An 8,690-nucleotide genomic window follows, 5' to 3' on the forward strand; every position below is an offset into this window, starting at 1 on the left:
AATTTATGTCTTTCAGTGTGATTTTCTTGGTGCCTGATGGAGTTAAATTCTATTGTATGTGGGGCCACTGGGCAGAGAGGTTGCAGGTAGCAACCACAATAGGGTGGCCAACTTTTGGCATTCGAGTTTTAAACACCACAGCTGGTGGTGGGAGAAGGACAACCTAAATCTTTCTGAGGGCCAGAGTCAGCTATAGCTTACCTTTTTGTGAACATGCAATTTCTTAATACTAACTTCCTGTGGAAATATAACATATTTCTTATGTCTCCACAGGAAAGGGAGAGAGGGACCAGACCTCAACCTGGTACGCCAAGCCTTGAGGACAACATACTGGTATGAAGCAGAGATCTAACAGAGAGGTCTGCGGGGCCGACCCCAATCACAGCCATGTGGACGCCCTCCCCAGAAGACTGCACTGAAGATACAGCCTGCGGAGAGAGGCAGGTCTGCCCAGACCACACAGGAGCAAAGAGAGAGAGAGAGAGAGAGAGAGAGAGAGAGAGACAGAGAACCACAGCCTGGCCCAGCAAGGAGTATCCTGAGGACGACACTCCTGCTCAGAGCAGCCTAGGCACAGAGGACCATAGAGCTGGCCCCACCATGAGACTCGATGTCCCTCACTGACCCATAGTGCTGCAGGGGACAGTCCTGGAGACACAGTGTGGGTATTGTGCCCGGTCTGACTACCCCCACTCCTCTCCAACCAGGCAAAACAGAGCAGCAAGGGGAGCAAAGCAATGACATCCACAGGGCATCCTGAAAATAGACCTCAGGGCTTGGCACTCCATCAAACTTGATCAGAAAACATTCAAGAAAGTCAGCAGACCAAAAAAAAGAAAAGAAAATAATATATGACCAAAGTGACAAGTGGTGTGAGGGGGTTCCAAAAGTTCATGGAAAAAGACCATGAGTGTTTAATTCTATTCTCCTTCCAGTTTTTGAAGCTCTGTAAGATGTATGGATTTTTTGTTCAAATAAGGATAAGACTGATGGTGCATAGTGAATCAAAGAATTCCAACCACTTTATTTTTAAGGTGAATAGCAATTGATTAGCGGCCCACAACACCCCTGCTGGCATCGCCTGGCCCTTCTGATCACGCCACTGAGGCCCAAGCCACTCCTACCCAAGGATGCAGTTTTTACTCGTGGGTGAAAATTCAAGCAAAAGCCAAGTATTCCAAGAAAAATAACTGACGTAAGAAGTTTATGTAAATAAAGCTATACAATGAGCACACACATAGGTAAAATGAATCTTATAATAACCAGACTATTACTAACACAAAGGTAGCATTTTATACACTTGCATGGAAACAAAACACAAAATGAAAACTGAATTAAAACTAAGCCAAACAAGACAAAAACTGACAACTCACAGGCAGTTTTCAATGAGATCACAGTGATTCAAATATCCTATTTTTCTAATGTGTTCAAATTGAGGTATTGAATAGCAAATATACCGTGGACTGCCAGAGAGCAAACAAATCAGTCTATAAGACACAGAACCAGCATGCTTATAATCGAGAACAGTAAGACTTCAGCCTCCTTACTTGGATTACATCATCGGGAAAGATTTCATTAACCCATTGCCATCTAATTGACTGAACACAAACGCTCTCATGGGCTTCTAAGGCTGTAAAGCTTCATGGAAGCAGAGCGCGGCATCTTTCTCCTGCAGAGCAGTGAGTGGGCTTCAATCACTCAAATTTGGTTAGCAGTTGAGTGCTTTAACAACTGTGCCACTAGACAACCTTCAGAGATTAATATTAGAAAATGACATTATGGGTCAGTGGAGGGAGGGTGGGGTGGAAAGGGGGAACCGATTATAAGGATCTACATATAACCTCCTCCCTGCGGGACACACAATAGAAAATTGGGTGAAGGGATACGTCGGACAGGGCAAGATATGACAAAATAATAATTTATAAATTATCAAGGGTTCATGAGAGAGGGAGGAGCGGGGAGGGAGGGGGGAAAATGAGGTGCTGTTGCCAGGAGCTTAAGTGGAGAGCAAATGTTTTGAGAATGATGAGGGCAATGAATGTACAAATGTGCTTGACACAATTGATGTATGTACGGATTGTGATAAAAAAGAAAGAATTATCCATATTGTATCAAGTAGAAAGATCATGTTTTGAAAATGATGATGGCAACATATGCACAAGTTTGCTTGATATAATTGATTTATGGATTGTTTTAACATCTGTAAGAGCCCCCAATAAAATGATTTTTTTAAGTGAAAGAAAAAGAAAACGACATTATGTTTGATGAAGAACAGGACTGGTGAAAGAAGGGAAAGCTGTAATGAAACGGATTGCTAGAATAGGCACAGCAGCAGTCTCATGAGGATGCCACAGGACGGGGCAACATCTCACTGTGAGTTGGATCCAATCTGACCGCAACAATGAAAAGATCACACAATTGTATCTCTATAAATTGAGATGATAAAATATTAGAGCCTGACATAAAAAAATGGGCAACAATTTGGGGTTGCCTAGGTGGTAAATCAATTAATCTCTAAATTTTGCTTTCTTCTTCTACCAAATGAACAGATGTGCTAGATTATCTTAATTACATCTTCTGTTTGGCCCTTGCTGTGCTTTAAAAATGGAAATTTCATGTAAGACGTTTTAAGTTGACCTTGCTGGGAAGTGAGGTCTGGCAAGCGTGTGGCAACAGCTGGCTGGTACCAACTGGTTCCTGAACTCTACAATTTGCCAGTCTCCACCCCTCCTTATTGTCTGCTCCTGCCTGCTGCATTCATTCTTAAAGTCTGCCTTTGAGTTTGGACTTCTGGCCTACCTAATGTTGAAAATTCTTTAGCGGTAGTTTTTTTTGCTTAACCCCCAGTGAAATTATATCAAAATATTATTTTTAAAAGATTAATAGATTCATGAATTTAATTTTGTGCTGTAATAATACTCTTCCATCATCATGTCCAAACATTCTGAAAGTCTATAAATAAGGAGGCTGGTGCTACCTAGATAGGAAGTGGAAAGTTCATGGTTTGTTGGACATTGAATAAGGCAGACTGAAGAAGAATTGATGTGATGTGTTTGAATTGTGTTGCTGGTGGAGTACTGAAAATACGATGGGGCTGCGGAAAGGGCAAACAGGTCTGTCTTGGGAGCAGCATGGCAGAAGTAGTCCTTAGAGGCAAGGATGTGCGAGTTGGTCTCATATATTTTGAACATGTTGTCAGGAGAGACCAGGCCCTGGAGAAAGACATGATGCTTGGTAAAGTGGAGAGGCAGCAAAAAAGAGGAAGAACCTCAAGGAGATGGACCGACACAGTGGCCGCAGCAATGGGCTCAAGCATGGGAACAATCAGGAGGATGGCGCAGGACTGGACAGTGTTTTGTTCTGCTGTGCAAGGGGCTGCTATGGGATGGAACCAAGTCACTGGTACCTAACAACAACAACAACAACAACAACAACCTTCTTCTTCCTCACTGAGAAGCATGGGAATTGCATGTGAAGGCACAAATTCAAACGAAAAACATCAGGATCGCGGGTTGTCTGGTTTGGAAGGATGCTTGTACTATTTTCTTGCTATGCTACTTTAAAATGTTACATAACCTCATGACACCTCTGCAAAATGAGGGACCATAGGTTGTCGTGAGGATGTGATGACATAATACACGTGATGTTTGGCATGAAGTCTGCATATCGTAAGCAGTCAGAAAATACTACTGATGATTATAAAAAAAGAAGGTTTGACCTGGCTATTTTTATACTACTGTTGACTGGAGTCTTCTTATATAATAGAACCAGTGAATTATTGGTCTTTGGATGAAATGTTAATTGAGATGCTCCAGTAAACAATGAAACGTTGGAATAATTTCTTCTATCCCATGAAATTTGGCATAGAAATTTGACTGAGATGAATGTAGATACCCATTTCAAAGAAAGGCGATTCAACAGGATGTGGAAATTACTGAACAATTTGATTAATATCACATGCAAATTAAAATATGCTGAAGATAAGTTAAAAAGTGGTTGTATCAGTACATTAACAGGGAAATACCAGATATTCAAGTAGCATTTCCAAGAGGATGCGGAACAGGGAGATCATTACTGACGCCAGATGGATCTTGGCTCAAAGCAGAGACTGCCAGATAGATCTTTACCTGTGTTTTATTGACTATTAGGCATCCACTGGTGTAAATTAAGAAGAATAAGAATTCCGCAACACTTCCTTGTGTTCATTGTGGGACCTGTACACAGATCAAAAAGCTATGAATCAACTGATTCGACATCATCTAACAGCAAGAACGGTTTGTCTTTCTGCAGGGTACACCAGCTGGGTGTGTGCATGCATCTTGTGGTGGACATAATCTCAGAGAGTGAGCTGCGGAGCATTGGCATTGGTGATAATGGCCCCTCAGGGTGCCAGGTAGCCTGACACAATCCATCTAACTGTTGGACTAGGTCGTACCAAAGCTTCCTCCTTCCCTCAAACGCCTTTGTTCTGTGATTTCTCTGATAAGCACTGGAGAAGAGGGTCATTCCTCGCTTGCAGTTGCGAGCACTTCCACAAGTGGAAGCCAAGAGAAGATGCATGTGGTCTTTGAGAGGCCACCATTACTACCTGCAGCAGGGAGCAACTTTTGAGGTTTGGCCTCAGAAAGACTGGAAAATTTATTTGGAAGCTCCGTTAAATGTGGGGCGATGAAGCCTAAGACAGCTTTTCTTTTTGAGTTGTTGGCCTTTGCGATATAAGGAAGACAAACCTGAAAATCTAAATTCCTATCCACAGCCCTGTCACCCACCCGTCCAAGTTGTTTTTACTATTTCTAATCACATTTATTAGCTTTATGAAATGAGTTGAGAGAGTTGGTTTTAAATATCCCATCGTGGACATTTCTGTGATGGATATATTTATTGTTTAAACAGCAGTGTACTGGTAAATTGTTTTTCCAGGGAGAGAAAAGGCTCTGATTGTTGCTTTTATGGATTTGCATGGTGTAAATATTCCCATGATAGTTTATGACAAGCCACCAACATGAGGGCATTGAGTGTGGCTTTGGGAGGAGATGTTGGCAGCTCTCCTGAGCCAGTATAATCTGACTTGATCACACCAGTGTGGACATTTGAACATCCACATTTTGGTTGTTTGGTAAAAGACATTGTTTGGTTTTAGAGCTATCCAATTGAAAAACATGTGCTCTTTGATTGAAAAAGCATGTCACCTGACAAATTACCTGGTAGTTGTTATTTGTTTCATTGTCAATTGATTTTACAGATAAATTATAATTAATTCCTGAAGCTTGTGTAATTAGTGTCTTTGTAAGTTAAAAAAAAGTTTTTTCCTGACTTTACAACAAATATATACTCATTATCAAATGTTTGAAAATACACAAAATGAAAAGGTCACTTGTAATCTCTACTGCCCAATGATAACCAGGATGGGTATTTTGCCATTATCGTATTATATCTAAGTAATTATCAAAATAGTTTAATAATCCCCAAAGCATATTCATCCTTCACTAAATAGATTTGTGTTTCTTCAGGAGGCCTTGCTGGACAGTGAGGAGGAAAGAGACCCCCCCTGCTCAGGCCCTTTTCCAAAAGTGGGAACCAGGCACCAAAGCAGTCGAACTAGAGTGAGCAAAAGATCTATTTGGAGAATTTCACGACACAGATTTGAGGAAGATGTTTGTGGGGATACACAACACTGGCTGTTGTTTTAGAGATTAGAAAGTAGGTGGTAAGTGACGGATTAAAATCTGTCACAAATAGAGACCTTTATAAGCATCTAATGAATCTACTTCATGTAATACCCAAGTCACCTTAAGAATAGGAAAGCAAATCCCGAGGGGTCAAGATGACGTACTCTAGTACTCTAGGTTACACACATAAAGCTGGAGCCTCGCTCCCAGCTCTGGATGCACCCTTGACTTTGCTATCTCCGTCCTCTTCACACTTCGCTGCTATGCAGGGTCCCTGGGCTTTGTGACTTGTTAAAACAAAACCCGAAACCGAAACAAGCTTTGCTCTCGAGTCGAATCTGACTCATGACAACCCCTGTATGCGCCCGAGTAGAATTACATTCCATAGAGTTTTCAGTGGCTGATCTATCTGGACGTACGTAGCTCTTCAGGCCTTCCTGCCACGTGTCTCTGCGTGAACATCAACCCCAGACTTTTTGGTTCACAGTGGAGCATGCTCAGTGTTTGTACCATCCAGGAGTTGCTTGTACCCCTTGTGGGGATGCAAACATGCCACGGGCTCTCTATAGCAAACCATAGCACTTAATCTTGTCTTCATATTGTTCTAAGGCAAGAGGGGGATGCTATCACATAATCTGCAGTCTTTCATTTTCCCCTGCTATTTGACAGTGGCAGCAATCAGTTTTTGTTTTACCTTTCAAGTATTAACTTTCTTAGTTTTTCATTGTTCACAATATTTAATAATATTTATTTATTGGTGGTTTAATTTTGTATTTATAACACCTTAAGTGCTCATAATTCTCTGAATTTCAGAAAGTCACCCCCCCCATAAACTCCATATTTTTCAATTGGACCCCACGGTCAGTACACATTTTTTTAAAAATGCGGGCTTGCTCTATGTGGGTTATTATTGTTGTACCATTTACTAGCTGGGTGATTAGGACATCTCTATAGTTTAAGTTCTTAGCCTGTAAAATGAGATTAATAATTCAAAAGGAATAGTCTCATTTTCATCATCAAAACAGTTCAAGACTTACCTTGAAGTACAGTGCTTTATGTGATAGGATAGTTATTTACCTACAAGGAAATCCAGTTAATATAATTACTATTCAAATTTAAGCACCAACAACTAACACTAACGATGAAGAAATTAAAGAATTCTATCAACGTCTTCAGTTTGGAATTGATCCAGCATGCAATCACAAATACATTGATAGTTACTGGTGATTGAGATGCAAAAGTTTGAAACAAACTTTTATAAATCGGTAGTTGGAAAAATGTGGCCTTGCAAATACCTTCTTTCAACAATGTAATTGGCAGCTGTTCATGTGAACCTTGCCAGATAGAATGCACAGTAATCCAATTGAGTGTATCTGTGGGAGTAGAAAGTGGGTACCTTCAGGATCAACAGCTAAAGCGAGGTTCTTCTAAGAACTTTCTAATGGTAGCTCTTACAGAAAAGATATATATCTTCCATCTTTTTCATGGCACCATTTGTTGAAAAGATGATTTTTTCCCCTCTAATTTTCTTGACCTTTTGTAAAAAGAAAGTTCAACTGACCATTAGTGTGGTATATTTTTGATTTTTTGATAACTATTCTGAGAACTATAAATAAAAAGTTATTCAGAATTGGTTAAAAAAAACATTTTTGTTTTTGTTTTTTGAGGACTTTTTTAAAGCAAAACGTTAAATTGTGATTGGAGGAATGTTTATGCAAGAGTTTCATATTCCTTCTTTCCCTGTCCCTGCCTGAGCTGTGCGGAAGCGGAGGCTCCGGTGTGTTCAAGATTCGGTCCCACCCGTAACCTACCGCCTTGGCCGAGGAAGGCGTTGGTGCTGGAGGTCTAATGGACCTTAACACTGCTTTACGGGAGGTGCTGAAGACCGCCCCTCATCCACGACGGCCTAGCACGTGGAATTCGCGAAGCTGCCAAAGCCTTAGATAAGCCCCAAGCTCATCTTTGGGTGCTTGCATCCAACTGTGATGCGCCTGTGGATGTCAAGCGAGTGGAGGCCCTGTGTGCCGAACACCACATCGACCTCATTAAGGTTGATGACAACAAGAAGCTAGGAGAGCGGGTGGGCCTCTGCACAATTGACAGAGAAGAAAACCCTGGAAAGTGGTTGGTTGCAGTTGTGTGGTTGTTAAGGACTATGGCAAAGAATCTCAAGCCAAGGATGTTATGGAAAAATACTTTAAACGCAAAAAATGAGCAAATAAAACTTTGCTAATTGTTAAAAAAAAAAAGAGTTTCATATTCAACAATATATACACATTTTATTTTTGACATTAGTTGCAATTCCCTCAACATAACAGCATTGTTCTCACTTCCTCCCTGGGGTCTCTCCTTCCATTCACCTACCTTTCCTGCCCTCTGACTTTTCTCTTGGGCAAATGCTGCTCTCCTGGTCTCATGTGGCTGTTTGCTCGGAAGAGAATGTTCTTCACGGTGTCCCTATCCACACTACAGGTCTGTATACTATTCAGCTGTACTTGATTTTTAGAGGTATTTTGCATGCTCTCTGTGGGTGGGTGCAGCTCCAGCTTTGAAGGATGCCTAAGGTCAGAGTTCCAGGGACTCTACCAGTTTCTTGTCAGAACAGTTGAGTCGGGTCATTTTCCTAAGTTTATATCTTGTTGCACAATTTCCTTCCACTCTGCCCAGGACCTTGTATCGTGATTCTAATCAGAGTGGTATCTGGGCACCCTCTACTTTCTCTGCACTCAGGCTGGTGGAGGCTGTGGTTTGTCTGACTCATTAGTCCTTTGGACTAATTGCTTCCTTGCTTCTTTGCCCAAGTCACTCCTCTCTGCTCCCAATGGGGAGAGACCACAGTTGCATCCCAGATAGCTTCTCATATACTCTTAAAAGACCCCAATTGCTACTCACCAAAGGAGGATATAGATTAGGACATTGTCTTTGTGGACATGTTATACCAATCAACCTAGACATCCCTCAAGATTATGGTCCTAAACCCTCAAGCCTAGGGATTCAATACTCACAAAAGTAGTTATGGTT

At 41.3% G+C, this 8,690-nt stretch overlaps 1 pseudogene; it reads left to right on the forward strand.

Moving 5' to 3' along the window:
- The first annotated feature begins 7,478 nt into the window (after positions 1–7,478).
- LOC105978547 lies at positions 7,479–7,883 on the forward strand (annotated as a pseudogene).
- The last annotated feature ends 807 nt before the right edge of the window (positions 7,884–8,690 follow it).

The sequence above is a fragment of the Echinops telfairi genome, unplaced genomic scaffold (genome assembly GCF_000313985.2).
Source record: "Echinops telfairi isolate 266 unplaced genomic scaffold, ASM31398v2 ScPeMD7_7469;HRSCAF=8507_1, whole genome shotgun sequence".
Taxonomy (NCBI): Eukaryota; Metazoa; Chordata; class Mammalia; order Afrosoricida; family Tenrecidae; genus Echinops; species Echinops telfairi.